This window comes from Rhinolophus sinicus, chromosome 3, assembly GCF_057876585.1.
Source record: "Rhinolophus sinicus isolate RSI-liver-muscle chromosome 3, RSI-T2T, whole genome shotgun sequence".
Classification (NCBI taxonomy): Eukaryota; Metazoa; Chordata; class Mammalia; order Chiroptera; family Rhinolophidae; genus Rhinolophus; species Rhinolophus sinicus.
In genome coordinates this window covers 100,489,265-100,508,093 of record NC_142503.1, presented here as the reverse complement: position 1 = coordinate 100,508,093, position 18,829 = coordinate 100,489,265, and the positions used below count along the sequence as shown (strand labels likewise).

General features: G+C 47.3%; 1 long non-coding RNA gene across 2 annotated transcripts; it reads right to left on the bottom strand.

Annotated features, from left to right (window-relative positions):
* Nucleotides 1-556: 556 nt before the first annotated feature.
* LOC109438576 (uncharacterized) lies at nucleotides 557-16,214 on the bottom strand. 2 transcript variants are annotated; one of them, XR_012494887.2, is made up of 5 exons: nucleotides 15,791-16,214; nucleotides 9,632-9,713; nucleotides 6,081-6,187; nucleotides 5,445-5,526; nucleotides 557-3,538 (listed from the first exon to the last, which is right to left on the bottom strand). It is a non-coding gene; the product is annotated as an uncharacterized LOC109438576 (long non-coding RNA). The 2 variants fall into 2 exon arrangements; XR_016020753.1 differs by having other exon boundaries at nucleotides 6,081-9,713.
* Between the last annotated feature and the right edge of the window lie 2,615 nt (nucleotides 16,215-18,829).

Below are 18,829 nucleotides of genomic sequence, written 5' to 3'. Positions count from 1 at the left end.
CCATGCAACGTAGACCCTGGACTGTCCCTTACTATTGGAGCAGAACCGTACCCAAGGAGGAAAGGATCGGGCTATTTCCAACCACGAGTCAACTTAAGGAACTGGTCTGGATATCCTGGGGTCCCGGTGACAACTACATAGACTTGGTGAATCATGGGGAGGTCAAGAGTACCTTCTGGGGGCCATCCCACATCAAAACCTGGCCACTCCAGTTCACATAAAACGTGGAGATACATGGGGGTTATTTTGACCCCATAGTCGCCTCCGAAACCTTTCCTGAAATTCTTTAACATGCAATCTAGAATGTGGACTTCCCGTGTTTCCCTCCCATGATGTTCGGTGTCACGTGGACAAGGGAAGGGTTTCAATCAGGCACCTCCCTGGCCGTTTCCCTTGTGGGAACTTAGGGTGCATCTTGGCTAAGGTGTGCCCATATAAACCCCAGGCCAGGTCGCACCCCGAGAGTGCAAATCACCGTTATTCTTTACAACGCTACCACGGAAACGCAGGTTGGGGCTCATTCAGGTTCCGTAGCCGACAGGCCATGGATCCACACAGAATCCCGTTCGGGACCAAGCACACACACACTCATTCAGGGAAGAAAGACACACTCCCCCGGAATGGCCCTAACTGGAGTCCAAAGTGGGACTCAACGGGAGGTGATCAGGCTACCCTTCTGTCATGTGGGACAGGACTGACTTGGACAGTGGTCCCGGGGCTTACCTGGTCTGACAGGAGGATCTGGCTGGTTGTCCCTGGTCCCTCTCAGCGGGTCCAGCTTGGGAGGCGCGGGCCGCGGTCACCAGGGAAGGTCTGGTTCAGGGTCCGCCGAAATCGGCAGGATGGGCCACCTTTATACCTTTCTTAGGTTCCCTGTTGCTCTGTGGCTCCCTGTTGCACACCAGTGGTGCAAGAGGCCAGTGCAGTTGGGTTTCCCGGTCAGGGAACCAAATGTTGCAGAAAAACAGCAAGGACTGAGAATCTCAAGCGGCACGTAGAGATCAGGGAGAACACAGCTTTATTACATCGGCGGGCTCAGCGAGATCCTTCCCAAAAGACTGAGCCCCTAGCAAAGTTTTGAGCAGGTTTTTATGAGTTGGGGACTTCCTTGAGTCGGGGAAGGGGTAGGTGTCATCTGGTGATTGGCTCAAGGTGTGGCTTGGAGGGGGTTATGCGGAAGTGGGCTGAGGCTGAGGCTGGGGACTTCTTTCTCCACTGGGGCCACCATTTTAGCTCAGTTCCACGTGGCAGGGAACCATTTTAAGGTCAGTTTCCCCATCAGCGGGAGACCTTGACTTCAGTCTTTGCTGGGACAGAATATTTCTAGGTTAAGATACAAGGAGAGGACCATGGATGAGGCAAAGGGAGCGATGTCTGCCAAAGCGTGGAAGCAGGAGGGGCGAGGGTGGGGGCCGGGAGCACTAGACTTAGAGCCTGAAGAGCAAGGTTAGAATCCTGGCCGCAGCCTTACCTGTGTGGGACTCAGCTTCCTCACCCAGAAAATGGGGGTGAAGAGCCTATGTATTGAACAGGGTTGCTCTAAAGCATAACGAAGATTTTTCCAATGTGCCTAGCCCAGTGTTTGAGAACAGGAAAAGACACCTAGCCCAGACCCTGAACACAGCAGGTTCTCAGCCCATGGTGGTGACGCACACCTGGCCTGTGCTTTCTCAGGATCGGCTGGAAAAGCCTCACTCTCAGGACTTCTCAGCAGAACCAAGGAGCCTGACAACAGACTCTCCTCAGACCATGAGAGGACACATTCTCGGGGTACAGGTGCCCATTTCCTTAGTTTCCTCCCAAGCCCAGTCCTTAGCTGTACCCTCTTGGACTTATCTGTAAGAGGCATATTTTCTCATGGTTCTTTTTTTTTTTTTATGATTTTAAATAATAGTTTTTTAAAAAAGAGTACACAATCCTTCTTGTCCCCTTTACCCAGATTATTAAATTGTTTAAATTCTATCCCAATTGCTTTACTGTTGTTTTCTCTCTATTTTTATATTTGCATATTAATTTCTTATATTGTTTGACTAAGTTGGAGATATGGTATCTCCTCACCCCAAAATTCATCATTGTATTTTCCTAACAACAAGGACATTCTCTTACATAACCACAGCACAATCTTCAAAACTAACAAATTTAATTGATATAGGGCTATTGTCTAGTTGGCACTCCACATTTAAATGAAACTCTGTCAATTGTAATGTCCTTTAAGTCTGTTATTTTTCTTCTGGTCTCCTTTAATCTGTTACAGTTCTTCTGTCTTTCCTTGACTTTTATGACCTTGACACATTGGAAAATTGCAGGCCCATCATTTGTAGAATGATTCTCCCTTTGGGTTTGTTGTCTAGTCCTTTCCTCATGATTAGATTTAGATCGTACATTTTTGGCAGGAATATCATATAAGTAATTTTGTGTCCTTTCCAGTGCATCACACCAGGAGGCATGTGATGTCAGCTTGTCCCATTATTGGTGATGCTAACTTTGATCACTGGATTGAGGTAGTGTCCACCAGTTTTCTTCACCATAAAATTACTGTTTTCCCCTTTGTTATTGATAAATATCTCATAGGAAAATTCCTTGAGACTTTGTAAATATGCGTATCCTGTTCCTCATCCCAACTTCACCACTAGCTTTGTCATCCATTGGTGATTTTCCATCTGCACCATCGCATCCACACTTATCAGTAGGCGCCCTACTGAAGAAGAGAGTGTTCCCTTCTCCCCATGAGGAGGACTCAGGAATTTCTACTTCATTCAATGGGTTATAATCTGTTACTGTTATTATATCATTTGATACTCAAATGTCCCAGATTTGGCCATTGTGAGGCCAGTCGGAGCCACCTGGGTGGGGGCAGAGCATCCCGGAGGCATTCTGAGCACAGGGCCCAGCTGTGCCCTGCTTCATTACCAGCCTGAGGAGTTAGCACAGGGTGGGAGACAAGCGAGCGGTAAGACAGGGCAGAGCAGGCCTTTCGAAACCGCCAGGCCAGATCATCAGGAAGCAGCTCACAGAGTCTGACTCTCCTGACCAGCCTGGGTACAAATGCAACTATCTGCTATTGCATTTTCTTTTCCCTACCCACCTTTTTCAAAGCACTTGGATGAGGAACAGATTTGTATCCTCTAAAATTTCTCTCCCACAGGGCTGTCATGTACAGTTGAGCAGGTGGTTCACTGAACATGGTATGAGAAATGTTAAAATGTGTTGCCCAGATCCCTCTTCAAGGAAGGCCCAGCTGTCCAGCTGCAGGGAGAGTGGTCAGCAGTCAGTCTCCAGCTGTCAGCTCCTTCAGAGCCTGCCTCTGCTGCAGGAGGCGGCCTTACCTGAGGTCACACCCTTCCTGGGGCAGCCCAAATCTGGTGACTGATGAAGCAGGAGTATACAGACCCGTTCATTTGGATCTGAGGCTGCACAACTCTGATGAGCACTACGTGCTCTGGTGCTGGGTTAGCTGAGACTTGTTCAAGCCTGAAACACAGGCTGACTTCCCCTGCCCAGTGCTGCTTCCTTTCTCTTCCTTTCACCAGTGGGATCTCTGATATGGATGGAAAAGGGGCCACATGTTAAACGTGACAAGCTTGGGAGACTAAAAATAACCACGTAGGATGGCATGAACATAAAAATTCACAGCTAAGGTGGGCCATGGCAGGAAGTCACATTCTTGGCCTGTAGCTTCCTTCACAAAATTCAATCTTTACTTTAAGTGAGTCTGTCTGTTGTCTTTTTGCATCTAAGATAATATATCCTTGGAATGTCAGAGTCAACCTTCTTCCAGACCCCTCAGGGCACAACCCACCACACCAGGGCAGGAAACTACAAAGTCCCTCATTGTTATCTTGTTCCCCAAATACCACCTCTCTGTGCTATAAAATGCTATTAACTATCCTGTACCCACCAATGTAAAAGAAGTGTGTGTCTCTCCATTTTGCTTTTTATCCAATCCCAGAGAGTTCCCCACTTTGCTTTCTCTACAACCAATGGATTTCATGACCCTCCTCCTTTGATTCTAATGTATAAAATAAGTTGCAAAACGGCCATTTTCCGGAGCATTTTCTCAATCTGTTGAGACTTTGCTTCCAGACAATTGTCGTTAGTTTGGCTCAAATAAACTCTTATACATTTTCTGTTAGGCTGGATGTTTTTTCTTTGATACTAATAAACATCATGCATTGCAAATTCTGTCTGTTCTTGCAAAACCCAACCCGAAATACAACGGTACCCAGTCAAAGTGATAGGTGAAGGCTGAAAATCAAGCCGTGTTCCTCCAGACAAGCAGCACGAACGTGGGGTTTGATCGGCCAAAGCAGGCACCACTTCCCAGTTTCCTTCGCGTCTGCCTAGGATCTGCCTGCTGCACTCTGCTCTGGCTGTTCTCTCTCTTTCTCTCAGCCCCTTCCTTCTGACTTCTGCCCTTCCCCTTTCTAATAATCCTCCAGAAAGGTCTTCCCACTCTTCCAAAAGACCCATGGCAGTTTTTGCCTCCTGTCTGCAGCAGAGAAACTGTTTGGTAGGTGTTTAAAATTACTTAGAGGGCTAGATGGGGAGCAATTCACCTCTTCAGAGAGTTAGCAGAGTCGAAGGTGGAAGGACACCCAGCAACTTCTGCAGATGGGTGAGAAGGTGCAGATGGGTGAGAAGGTGCCCAGCGAGGGTGAGGATCTTGTCCAGCGTCACACAGTGAACTAGCTGTAGAACCAGCTGCCGGGCAGCCTGTCAGAGCCCCTGCTGCCCGCTGCTGCCCTTGGCCAACCTCTGGTAACCTGGTACCTGCATTTACCTTACATCCTGATATTGAACCATCCTTCCCTTTGGATCTCATCCCCTTTGTCTTGATTTTTCCTGTGGGCTATACCCCACCTCTTCCCTCTCCTTCCCTGCTCCCCTTCTCAGACAGCTCTCTTCCTCCCTCTGTTCTGCCCCCAGAGTCTTTTGTTTACTGTCTCTGGCCCCTGGCCTTAGCCTCTGCCTTCTGCTGTACTCTCTGTAAGGCTCCTGAGGCTCCCAACTTGGCCAATGTAGGGGCACATGTGCCTGGGTTGGTGGAGGCTGGAGCTGAGGCCTCACTGTGCAGCTGCAGCTTCCAGAAGATATGAATTCACACCAGTCCTGACTGGGAAGTGACCGTACTGTAGCAGTTACCACTTACTGTGCTCTTACTATGCGCCTGGCATTGAGCTGAGCTTTACAGTCACTGTCTCCAGTCCTCACAGAACTGCTCGAGGACAGCACTGCCACCCCTGTCATACCACCCCGAGGTGGGAGAACCGACGTGGCCAGAGTGTCGTGATTAGTAAGTGAAAGAGCTGGGACTGGGACCTCAGGTCTGCGTGATTCAAATCCTCCACCCCACTCCATCTTTCTCATAACCCTGTACGGACTCAGGCACTGACAATGCCACAAATACTATAGGGTACACCAAGAAAATCGTTTCAGAAACTTACTTGGCGGCAGGTATCAAGGATTATTGAGGAATTTTTAAATGTTGATAGTCTGTGTCCAGTAATTCATTCCATCAGTAGAAATCTACCCCAAGAAAATAACAAGAAACATGAGAAACAGTCTATGTACAAAGATGTTTGTAACAGTATCATTCATCATAGAAAGAAACCCCCAAACAACCTAAATATCCAAGCACAATTAAATTATGGCATTGATCTACTGAAAATGGCTGCAGCCACAGAAAATATTTACAATGAGTTTAATAATGATATGGGGAAAATGTTTATGACTTTATGCTGAACAAAACAGCAGATTATAAAATTACTATACATACAACTTGATTTCAGCTATGAAAACATGCTCTGCAATTAAAACAAGAAAAAGAGGAAGTTGGAGCCTTCAGCAGCTCCACTCCGTCAGCGTCCCCTGCTTCTTGGCATGACTCCAATCACAGTCCCACTCTGATGGTGTCTCTTTGCTCTGTGTCTCCACTAAACTATGAGCACGTCAGGGGGAGCAACTGGTCTTAGTCCTGTCTGACTGTTCCTGAGTGGACGCTCTATCCAGACCTGTGGAACGAATGAGCAAATGAAGGAAAGGAAGGGCTGGAAGGTCGGCCCCGGCCCCAAGCCACTCACCTGCGTGGAATCAGGGTCCTGACGCGCAGGATCTTCCATTTGTCACGTCCTGCTCCAGGCCCAAGTCTGATGCGATTCTCTCCCAAAGCCTTTGGCAGCTTTGTCACCTGAGAAACAGGACTGTATTTCCCCTGAACAGCTCAAGGTATTGACGGCCTGTGCATCACGCTGGGCCGGGGCACAGATGCCTGAGCTGCCCCTCAGCAATCGGCACCTTTCGCACACCAGCCTCTCTAACCTCACAGCTGTAAAGTGTTAGAATTGTAACTCCTCATTAGCATTTATAGAAAATAAGACTTGGGTTGTGATTTGCTCCAGTTCTCATAGCTAGTAAGTGGCAGAACTGAAATTCCACCTTCTCTGTCTCCCAAACCCACAGGACTACAAGTGACCTTGGGCAAGTCCCTCCTCCTGTGTGAGCCCTGGCTTCCTGTCTGGACAGTGAGGCTGCGGGCTCAGAGGGCTCAGCTGCTGCTCCTTCCCACCATCACAGGGAGCCCTTGATGATAAAATGCCCCGACTCCAACCCCTTCCCTCGCCTTTCCCTCCCCATCCCTGGAGGCAGCCTGGACACTGTTGGACTGCAAATCAGCCAAGTGAGCCCATGACCACAGAGCCCTTATAGGCAGCCTCGGGCTAAAGAGCTCCCGTTTGTCCTTGGACACTGGCAGAAAGCCAGGAACATAGGAGCATCTCACCCACACCCCAGACAGACGTGTGTGCAGCTTGTTGCTGGTTACTGCCCCCACCTTACCACCCTGGGCTGGCAGGGAGGGTCGGGGGAGGGGGCTCATATCGCCTTTGCTCAACTCAGCTCTCATGGCCAAGGGGCTTCAAGAAACCCAGTCATCTCCCCCTACCCCCCAACACACATCCCTGCCCCCCAGCATACATCTTGCCTGAACAGGAAACTATGTTAATAGCAGTCCACACCTGCACAGAGTCTCCCACCCACCTTAGCCCACTAAGGCAGCCAGGACAAAGACGGCAGTCCCATGATACAGGTGGGGGTCCTGAGGCCCAGAGATAAGCAGTGGCTCTACACAGGTCACACAGCTAGTAAGTGGCAGAGCTGGGTCTAAGCTCTAGCCTCTCAAGCCAGTGTGTAGTGCTATCTTACCAGAGTCTGTGTTTATCCCATTTATGTGACACACATCTATTAACTCCTGCCACAAGCAGGGCACCATGGAGCTATGCAATGGGCAAGATACAGCCTCTGCCCTTGAAGGGTTTATAGTTAAGTGGAGCAGGGGAAAAGGATAAGGTCTCATCCAGGAGGTTAGTAAGTGAGGGTTACAGTCACAGTGTAAGGGGTGAGGTCGTTGAAGCTGCCCAGGAATGGCCAGCACAGGCCAAGGGCCTGAGACACCTGACGAGTGAAAGGGTGACTGACTGAGTGAGCGAGTTATCTTATTAACCAGATGGAGAGGGGAGGGCAGGTCTGGCAGAGACACAGCCTGAACCAAGGTGTGGCATCAGGAAGGAGAAATCTGACACACATATGGGATACACGTCTGAAAGAAAGGAGAAATAAAGCTGAAAATGTTTACTAGGGCCACTTTTGAACCACTTTAAATGCCAGGTCAAGAAATTTCAAAGATCCTCTGTAGAAAAAAGCTGCCATTGTAAAACATGTTTTTGGAACATTAATTTGGCAGCAACACAGTAAATAATCAAGAAAACAATGGCAGCTGTGGTGGATCGGGGTGAGGTGTAAGGTGGAGGCCAAGAAGCCGGTGAGGATTCTGGAGAGGCATGAGGTGGCCGGGCCAGGGCCAGGCTGGGATGGATGTGGGAGAGCATTCCTGGGCCTGGCTCCTGACAATGCCTTCCTCTGCCCTAACAGCTGGGGCTCCCTGCTGGCCAGCCTCAGCCTCACACCCTCATGGCTGGCAGTCCTGACCCAAAAAAGCAGGATAAGAAGGTATCGAGCAGTTGGTCTCATCAGCTCTGGCTGGTGGTCATTTTCCTAAATGGATGATAAACAGTGACATATTGAAGTGCCTGGCTTGGTACACAGTGGGTACACATTTCGTGATGGGAACCTGAGACCCTGAGCTACACCTTCCAGACCTCATTTTTTGGGCTCAGTCTGAGTTGTTCTAAGGTTTGTGCCTGAGAAGCCGCAAGCCCAAGGCACACACCAGGTGGCTGAGTTAGGACATGGATTTACTGAGACTTACTGACCCGGGAGAGTCTCTGGTGGCTCCACACTCAGGCGGAGAAGAAGCCAGGTTATGCGGGTCCAGCAAAGCAAAGAGCATCCTGCAGGAGAGCTCAGCTGGCAGGTCCTGCAGGCCCGCTCTCATGCACACAGCGTCTCAAGATGCAGGGAGACCTTGACAGCTGGCCAGCTCATCTGCCTATGGGCCAGGTCCCTGCATCCATGGATGTCACTTCCTCTGGATATGGGACTGCCCTGTCCCCAGCCTGCTGCAGCTGGTTAAGACCCTGAATTCCAAGCTGCTTGCGGCTTCAATGCTAGGAGCTACCTGGCTCCCTGTAGGCCTGTGTCTGCCCCCACCTTGTTGGCCCTGCCTGCTGGACCACAGTACCCCCCAGGCTGACATAACAGAAAGGGGGGGGGGGAGATTTGAAACTGGATAAACCTGGTTGTGAATTCTGCTCTGTCCTTGACCAGCTGTCTGTTCTTGGCAAGTTAACCTCGCTCTAAGCATCATTTTCCTCTTTTTTAGAAAAATACAACATTCACATAACAGGATGTTAAATGGGACTTTTCTGTTATCTCAGAGTTTGGGCTCATGCCCAAAGGTGAAGATGCAAAAACACATTAGGAGACTCCCTGTGCTCGCAGGACCTGCCAAGATGAGGTTCCAAATAGGCCCTGCACTGTGGTCCCGCACCCACCTCCAGCTTTATACAGAGTGGATAGCAGAGAGGAGACTATGAAAGAGGATGATTTTGAAGAGAGCTTTGGGGAATGCTGATGTTTCTCTTCCTCTCCCCTGGTGCAGATTCAGAGAATCAAAAATGGCATTAGGGCTTGATCAACAGATTTCTCTACCTTTCTCATTTTCTTTCTCTCCCTCTCCACTTGTCAGCTCTGCTTTCCTTGGGGTTGGCTCTATTCTCAGCAGGCTCTATCTATGTGACTGCCCCTGGCTGTTCAAGGTTTACATCCTCATTTAGCCCCCTCAGACAAAAAGGGATATGCTTCTTGTCCAATGGCCCAGCCAGCGTTTTCAGCCTGACTCTTTTCCCTGATTTGTGCCCATCTCTGAACCATGGCTAGAGTAGGAAAAGGTGTCCTAATTGGCCAGATCTGGGTCACATGTTGACTCCAGGAGCCCCTGTGGATCAAGAGCAGAGAAGGGAACCGAGAATGCTGTATGAAAAAAAGGGAAAGGGACTCTGGCCAGGGGAAACCTCCCGTAATTCACTGCTTCAGCCTCACGAAAAATACCTTCTCAGTGCCTCCTTTCCTGGCCCACCATATCTAAACCTGCTTCTTCCTCCCCAATATTCACTGTCTCGGCACCCTCCCAATTTCCATTTCCTTATTGCAACTTATAATTATGCATTTTGCTTACTGTTTGTTTGTGTCCTCTGCCTTCCGATGTCAGCTCCATGACAGCAAGAGCCACATATCTCTTGTTCAGTTGTATCCTGTAACTAAGCAGAGTGCCTGACACATGAGAGATGATTCAAGAGTGAGTGAACGTCACCCACATAGCGAAGTGCTTTCTTCAGGCAGGGACCATGCTTATTTCTTAAGGGTCTTCTACCTGCCACTGCCCGAGGCTGCTCCACAGCACTCACATCCCAGGGCTCCTGCTTATTTCCCACTCTCCTAGCCCCTTAATCTCACTGGCCTTGCCCCAAGCTGTCCTTAACTGACAAAGTCATGACCTTGGGACAAGGGGCCAGAGGGAAAAGTAAAGTCCTCCCCTATGCCACCATTCCACTGTTTACTATTTAGTGGTATCTGTTACACACAGAAGTTTTGGTTGTGTGTTTCTGAGATAAGGCCATCTTGGGGGCTGACCAGGGAAGTTCCCTGCTCTCCTGCTGGGAAGGCAGGAAACGGAACTGTAGGACTAGGCAGGGGTGGGGCAGGAGGGCTCAGCCTCTCTTGGCCTGTATTTGAAGTATCTGGACAAATAGGAAGAGCTTCTGGAGCAAGGGGAGAAAGTGCTATTGGAACAAGACAGCAGAGAGCCAAGCTGTACCCCCAAGGAATTGTCAGGTTTGGATTCTGCCTGGGTCAATTTCCCAAGCCTTTATCTCAGTGGTCTTTACCATCCCTATGAGACCCACTGTACTCTGGTCTGAGAGCTGCCCTTGGTTCTGGCTCAGGCCCTCAGATGTTGGAGGAACAGTGCTCCCTGAAGACCAGCAGGGTAGGACAGCAGAAATCAGCAAGAGCTCCCTAGCTCTAATCCCAGCGTCTAAAGAGCTTCATGCCACAGTCTGCCTGGGTATTTCTGAATTTTATTTAGTGCAAGAAGCCTGAGGTTCTTGGACTGTGGCTTCAGTTCAGTAGTAAGTGCAACTGCTCTCCACAGGCTCGGCTGGGATGTGGGGGCAGGTGCACAGCTGTCCCTTTGCAAGTCCTCTGACTGCCTCTCCCTGCCCCCAGTCATTTCCTAGTCTTGGGATGAGTCACTTCCCCCTACTCTGAGCTGTGTGGGAGTGGCAAGCTCAGTGTTCAGAATTTACAAGCCACTTGAAGGCAAATTGTTTGAAGATGTTGGGCCTCTCAACTTGACCCTGGGGTTTTGGCATCTGCTGTGCTAGCAGGTTTCCAGACTTGATGGCTGGAGATTTCCGGACCAAATCAGGCAGAAAGACAAAATAAAAACTGACTGGCACCACTTTAAAGCTTTTGCCTCACAAAGATTTTTGAGAGACTAAGGGGTTTCCCCCATCCTGGGGGCTAGGAAGGAGACTTGGAATTGCCCATCTGAGCCCCCCATGCATAAAGGGCCCTGACTGCCAAAGGCTGGGTGACAGGGCACTTCCTGGGCATGCTTGGATTGGGCCAGGTCACTGTAACCTGGGACTAGGAAAAAAGGAAAGTATCAGGAAAGGTCAGCCCCTGGTGCTGGCAATAGTTCTTGGGTGTACAAGGCATATGACTAAATAAAAGCCCTCACTTATATGTATGCTCATTTCCCCACTAAGGCCTGAGCTGGGAAAATCTGGACTTTCTTGTCAGTGTTAGGTTGTGTGGGTAGGTCATGGTTTCTGCCAGTGAGAGACACCTGGAAGGTCTTGATGGCTAGAGAAGTCCAGGACTCCAATTGGCCACAAGTCCAAATGGGAACTGACTGTGTTGCTGCTTTAAAGCTGCCTCCCAATGATTTTTGGAGGACTGGGACTCCTTGCATGATGGGGTTTATGCAGAGTATTGGGAACTGCTTCTCTGACCCTTCTATGATTGGAGGGTCCTGGCTGCTCAAGACCTGCATACAGGAAGCCTGCTGATCAGGCAGCAGCAGATCGTGCACCTGAGGACCAGGAAGAAAAAGACAGGTATATGAAAGGCCAGGCCCAGGCACTAGCTCTAGCTCTTGGATGTATAAGGTATATACCTAATTAAAATCCCTCACCTACACATATCCTTATTTCCCCATTAAGGGGTGAGCTTGAGAAATCTGGATTTTCTTCCCAGGGCTAGATTGGGTGGGCAAGCCACGTTTTTGTTTTGTTTTGTTTTTTTCCAACTGAGAGACACCTGGACAGTCTCGATGACTGAAGAAGCTCAGGGTTTTTATACCGTGTTTCCTGAAAATAAGACCTGGCCGGACAATCAGGTCGAATGTGTCTTTTGGAGCAAAACTTAATATAAGACCTGGTCTTATTTTACTGTGATATAAGACCAGGTCTATAATATAATATAATATAATATAATATAATATAATATAATATAATATAATATAATATAATATAATATAAATAATATAATATGATATAATATAATACTGGGGCTTATATTAATTTTTGCTCCAAAAGACGCATTAGGCTGATTGTCAGGCTAGATCTTATATTTGGGGGAAACAGGGTAAGCAGCAAGTTCAAATGAAAACTGACTGACACCTCACAATTTTTAAGAAGCGTTGGGACTCCAATTATGATGGAGATTATGCAGAGTGTTAAGAATTGGTAATCTGGGAGGAGGTCCAAGATTGCAGATTACATTGGTAAATGCTATGCCCACTGCATCCCAGGATCACACCAAAATTACAAACAAGTTCTAGAACAATCAAGTTCAAGAATCAGCTGAAGAGCAGCTGAACAGAACCCCTATAACTAAGGATATAAAGAAGAGGCCACATTGAGACTGGTAGGAGGGGTGGAGATGTGAAATGGGCTGACCCCAAACCCACAGATAATGGTTGAACACCAGGAGGGAAAGCTCGGTGGCAACATTCCCCCCTGGAGAGCGAAAGGTCTCAGCCCTATGCCGAACTCCCCAGCCCAGGAGTCCTGTGCTGGGAAGAGGAGTCTCCACATCTGGCAGTGAAAATCAGCAAGGTCTCTGTCTGCTCCTCCCGGTGAGACACAGGTGGCTGGAAATCCAGATGCCCTCTTAAAGGGCCCGCTCACAGACTCACTTGTGAACACTCACCCGGTCTCTGGTAGAGGGATGGCAACTCAAGAGACACCAGAGACATATGGGACATATGGGAAAGACTGAGTTGCGTGGCTGCAAGGCGAGGGCTGGAGGGACAACAGCCATTATCTTTGTGTGGAGCCTGGCTCACGTATAGCCTACAGGAGGGTGTCATCTTTTCTGTTGAACCCTCCCCCAAAAGGCCAAACCTGAGATCACATTGGTCTGATGGAATCCATGCATGAGCACCACCGTGGTGATGCCCTGGGTCCCTGCCCCACACAGTTAGTGCTGCGTCACCTGGGGCACTCTCGGCTACTGAGCAGTAGCCCACAAGCTGCGGAAGACTTTTGCAGCAACAGATGGCCCATGGCTGCCCAAGGACATTTTAGTGGTGGAAAGTGAACCACAACTTTCACTGCAGCCTCTCTTGGGCATCTCTAAGGCATCTGTGAGCCTGAGGTGAGTAATGGCTGGCTGCAGTGTTCTCAGGGCATTTTGTGAAGCTGTGACAGGCCAGTCACTGGCACTAGAACTGAACCTGCATTAACCTTGTAAAAACCACTGGCCATGCCTCCTGACTCCCTGGGACCCTGCCCCTCGCAGCCAGTGCTGCACTGCCAGAGCCACAGTCAACAAGCCTGGCTCATGCACTTAAGGAGGCTCTTTCAGTTGCTGAACCGTAGGGGCAGCTGGAAGGTGGCACAGGACTAAGGGGCCTCAGGCCTATTGCTAAGCTGTCCCAATACTGGTGGCAGACAGCCTCAATTCACAGTGAGGCCACCTCCACATGCCTCCAGGTCCAGCACCTACATATAGCTTTGTAGCGCCTTCCAGGTAGCCCTGGGCTGGTCACAGGCAAGATTGAAATTGGCCTGCACAGGAGCCCTTCCCAAGAAACACCAGAAACAACACACCCAGAGGCCAGCTTCAGAGCACACCAGAGCACTACTTGGTTAGCCTCACAAGAGGCAAACCCAAAGGGTGGTCTCAACAGGCACAAGAGCCCACAAGGATGAAACCCCTTGTAAGAGGTCAGCCCCCACAAAGCATCTCATACACTGTGGACATAGCCAATCCTCACGGTCAACCTGGGAGTAAACCTGTCACTTGTTTTTCTAGAAATGACAGTTTCACTTGGTTGATTTTTGATGAAAAGATTGCTATCTCTCAATTTATTTATTTCTTACAGAGGGGAAAGGGTCTCTCAGTATATTTAATATGAATCCTAGATAGATAAAATGCTAAATGTGGGTGGGGGGAAGCTCTAAAAGTTTCAGACTGAAATGTAGAGTTAATATCCCTTGTCCATCAATATGTTAAAGAATCTATTACATCCTAAATACCCATGCAGTGTTTGTTTTGTATGCTGCTGTAACAAATTACACACACTTAATGGCTTAAGGCAACACAAATTTTTTACCTTACATTTTTGTAGCTTAAAGCACAAATTATAATTTTATAAAAATTGGTTTCCCTAGAAAATTAGTGAGGAGTAGCATTTTACAGTATTTGTGGGTTTCAGGGGAAACTTTTAAATATATGGCTTTATAGAAAATAGGTGGATTCTCTTATTTTCCTCTGCATTCAATCTGCAGGTGTTATTTTTGTGGACGTATATAAAAGAAATGGCTACACAAAGGTATGTATTTGTGAAGGTATTTTTATATACTGATCAGATAATGGTGGATATTTTTGTTATTGTGTACAAGCTGAACAAGAAACAACTGACTGATGTAGATTTTTTTCTCCCATGTGAGTGCGGGGATCGTGTCTTGTGAAACCGAAAAATGAAAGCACGGACCAAGGAGAGACAAAGAGTTGTAAAAGCAAAGGAATGCAACTCCAGGAGTGGATTCCTAAATGGGGGTGCCCCCTGACTGAGGCAAAAGCTCTTACTTTTATACCTTCCCTTGCATGTTTGCGGAAGGGGAGCTGGTGCCTTCTAATGGAATTCATCTATCAGGTTTGTTCTGTTTGCCCACCCTGAAAGATTAATGAAATAACCCATTCCTATCTATCAGTCTGCTCCATTTGTCTGGCAAAAGGAATTTTACAAGATAATTTATCAACCTTAAGGCGCTGTTACATTTTGTCCTGGTATGAATGAGTGACTTCAGAACCTGGAGTTTTAGGATATGGCTGTCTTTGTTTATTTTACCAGGAACCTTCCTGTCTGCCTAACGACATGCTAACTAACCTGTCTCAAGTTGCCGTGTACAATCTGAAATAATATAGGTATTTACCTCAAACAAGAAGTTTGCTAGATTTTCCTCCAAGAAAAAAATTCGGGGGGAAAAACTAATTTGCAATGCAGAACCTCAAGTCACACAAAGGGACAGCCATGCTGAAAGTCCCTAGCAGAAAGCAGAGGAGGTTCTTTAATAGATATGAGTTTGAAGTGCTTTTATCACCAAGGACTTCATCCTGTAAGGCTTTGTCATTATGTAGCAATGAGAGCTCCACTTACCATCCCTTTCCATTCCAATCTTGGTTGAGGTCTTTAATTTACTAATTTGTTAATTTATTTATTTTTACACAGCTAAATTTTTTTAGACTATTACATTAAAATACATCGGTCTATCTTCCATGTTAAATTCTGTTATAATGCATGATTTTGTAACATCATTCATTGGTTATTGGAAAGTAACAGGTTCACTGACTTAATGCACACCTTACGAATATTGATACATTTCATAATGTAATGTTCATTCATATTACCATTAATCTTAAGTATTGGGAAGCTGTGAAGTTCACAGCCACTGATACATGTTTTCCAAAATTCTATTTTTCTTGTTTGAATGTTCACTCTTATATGGCAAAAACAAACAAACAAACAAAAACAACTGTCATTTGTTTTTCTGGAAGTGACAGTCTCACTTGGTCGATTTTTGAGGAAAAGATTGCTATCTCACAAAATATATAAAATGAATTCTAGATAGTTGAAATGTTAAATGTGTAAAGGAAATCTCTAAAAGCTTCATACTGAAATGTACAGTTAGTATATTTTATCCACCAATCTGTTAAACAATCTGTTACATTTTAAGTTTTCATACAGTATTCATTCACTATGATGCTGCAATAAATTACCAGGCATTAAATACATTAAGTAACACAAATGTTTTCATCTTACATTTCTGTAGGTCAAAGTGGCGGAGGATGGTGCTAATTTATACAGCACGTTTTCACAGAACAGATCCAGACTCAGGCCCAAAAGGGACCACAGTGTGGCGCTCGTGACCCAGAGGCAAAGCAAGTATGTGCCCAGAGAAGAGTCTGCCACACTACCCTAACTGGCGGCAGCTGGAGGTAGCTGCTCCCGCTGAGCTGCTTTAGAGCAAGTTCAATTACAATAGTCCTGACTCCACCCATATCCCCACCATGGTGGCTGAATGGGCTATAGCTTTGAAGCAAATTATGTAGGAACAAAAGCCACCTCAGGCCCCTAGAAGACAAGTGTGGTAGTAGTCGCTGCTGCCAGAATCAAGCTCTCTTAGTATTGAAATGGTCTAAACCCCAAAATACCAGTGGTCATGCTGAGAACCTCGACATTTGCCTTTCCGCCCTCTGAGACTTCTTCCCTCAGGAGGCCACTGGGTTTATTTTGTGTGTGTGTTTTTTAACATCCGCGCTCACCAACACACAGTCTGGCTGGGAGGAAGTGAGGCCAGAACGTTTTGTTCTGTCCTGCCACCTTGAAAATGGAAGGGTTCAGCTCCTCCCCCTCCTTCAATCCCTGAATGGGCAGTGGGGGTTGGGGGAGATTGGCAGCTTGCATTTCACCTTCTCATTTGGCAGCCAGATGGGCTTTGTGCTTGCTCTTGATTTGGAGATTCCCACCTCCGGAATTTGGACAACAGCCCTTGGGTAAGATAAGAACAGACCACTCCAAAATAAGGGCACCATGACTAATAAAGGATAATGGCTGTGGAACCAGGCTGGCACTCTGGGGTTCAGCTGAGCTAACGGTGACAGGTGGGGATAAACAGGACTTTTGTCATTGCCACTAGAAAGCAGAAAGAAGCACAACTCCCAGAATCCTCTGTGGGAGTTCCTGCCTCATGAAGTGGGTTTGGAGCAGAGGGTTGCAGGCAGTATGAGGGGCGTGCTGAAACCAGGACACTCAGCCTCTCCTGGCCCAGTCCTGGCTCAGGACCTGGAGTTTCAGGATATGGCTGCTTTTTTTGTTTATTTCACCAGCCCCCACCCCCTACCTAGCAACCATACTAAGTAACCTGTCTCACCAGCAGAAAGCAGAGGAACTTCTTTTATAAAATAAATTTGGAGGGCTGTGATAACCAAGGAGTTCTTTTTGTAGTGCTTTACTAGCGATGTAGCAGTGAAAGCTCCCTTGACACGCCCTCCCCATTACAATCTTGCTTGAGGTTGTTATTTAATTAATTAATTAATTTACTGGCTTATTTATTTATTTACTTATTTTTACAGAGACATACTTTTTTGTTTGTTTGTTTTTTAAAGATTTTATTGGGGAAGGGGAACAGGACTTTATTGGGGGAACAGTGTGTACTTCCAGGCCTTTTTTCCAAGTCAAGTTGTTGTCCTTTCGATCTTAGTTGTGGAGGGTGCCATTCAGCTTCAAGTAGTTGTCCTTTCGGTCTTAGTTGTGGAGGGCGCAGCTCAGCTCCAGGTCCAGTTGCTGTTTCTAGTTGCAGGGGGCACAGCAACTCCCTTGAGGGAGTCGAACTGGCAACCTTGTGGTTGAGAGGACGCGCTCCAACCAACTGAGCCATCGGGAGCTCAGCGGCAGCTCAGCTCAAGGTGCTGTGTTCAATCTTAGTTGCAGGGGGCGCTGCCCACCATCCCTTGCGGGACTCGAGGAGTTGAACCAGTAACCTTGTGGCTGAGAGCCCACTGGCCCATGTGGGAATTGAACCGGCAGCCTTTGGAGTTAGGAGCATGGAGCTCTAACCGCCTGAGCCACCGGCCCCAGAAACATACTTTTTTACTCTATTACATTAAGATCTATTGGTCTATTTTGCACTGTCAATCATTTTATCATAATAAATAATGTATAATTTTGTAACATCACACATTACTTATTTGTAAATTATGGGTTCACTGACTTATGCCGATCTTCCAAATGTTGATACATTTCATTATGAAGAATCATGTACATTAATATTGTTACCAAGAATGATATTTTCCTAGTTGCTTGTTTTCTTGAAGTAAAGAATTCAGTCAAGAGACAGAATTTGTGTAGCATAGGACAGCAAGTAGTTCATTAGTAAAAATGAGTACACTCCCAGGCATGCAGTGGGCTGACCCAACAGAGGGAAGCAGGCTCTCCTTACATCGTGTGAATATTTTATCACTCTGGGTAGGATTGTCTCCCCCTCTTCTCTCTGCTGACATGTGGTATTCTCCCTTTTTGTTCCCAAGGTTGTTTTTCATGGTGTAAGAGTGAACCTGTCTCCAAACAAAGTGGGTGGGTGGAGGAGGGCATGTTCCTCACTCTCTTTGAGGGCTTTATATAGAGGCTGCACTCTGAGCCCACATCCAATTAGCCAGAGTCTACCAGTAATCTGAGAGTGCGAGGAATGTTCTGGGCTGCCTTGTTATTGTAGGACAGCTGAGTCATTGCCCTGGCCCTGTCAGGGGACAACTTTGGTTCTCCCGGGGTAAGGATTAGTCCTTGACATTGGACCTGTTGACTGACTGGCTGCACCTTTGCTTCAGAGACCTTAGAGCCTAGTGAGCCTTACAGCCTAGGTTAGCTAGCATGTCCCTAGGCAGACAGGGAGGTCCCTGGTGGAATAAACAAAGACAGTCATATCCTAAAATACCAGGTTTTGAAATCACTCCTTCACTCCAGGACAAAATGTAACAAGGCCTTGAAGTTAATCGTAAAATTCCTTTTGGCCTGACAAACGGAGCAGATCTGATAGATAAGAGTGGATTGTTTTGCTAATTCCTTCTGGATGGGCAAGCAGAACAAACCTGGTAGACGAATTTCATTTAAAGGAGCAAGCTCCCCTTCCCCAAACAAGCAAGGAAAGGTATAAAAGTAAGAGCTTTTGCCTCAGTCACTGGGAACCCCCATTCGGGATCCCCCTCCCACTCGGCTTTCAATAAAATATCCTCTTTAAAACTCTTTGCCTCTCCTGGGTCCGTGTTTCCATTTTTCGGTCTCACAAGACAGGATCCCGGCACT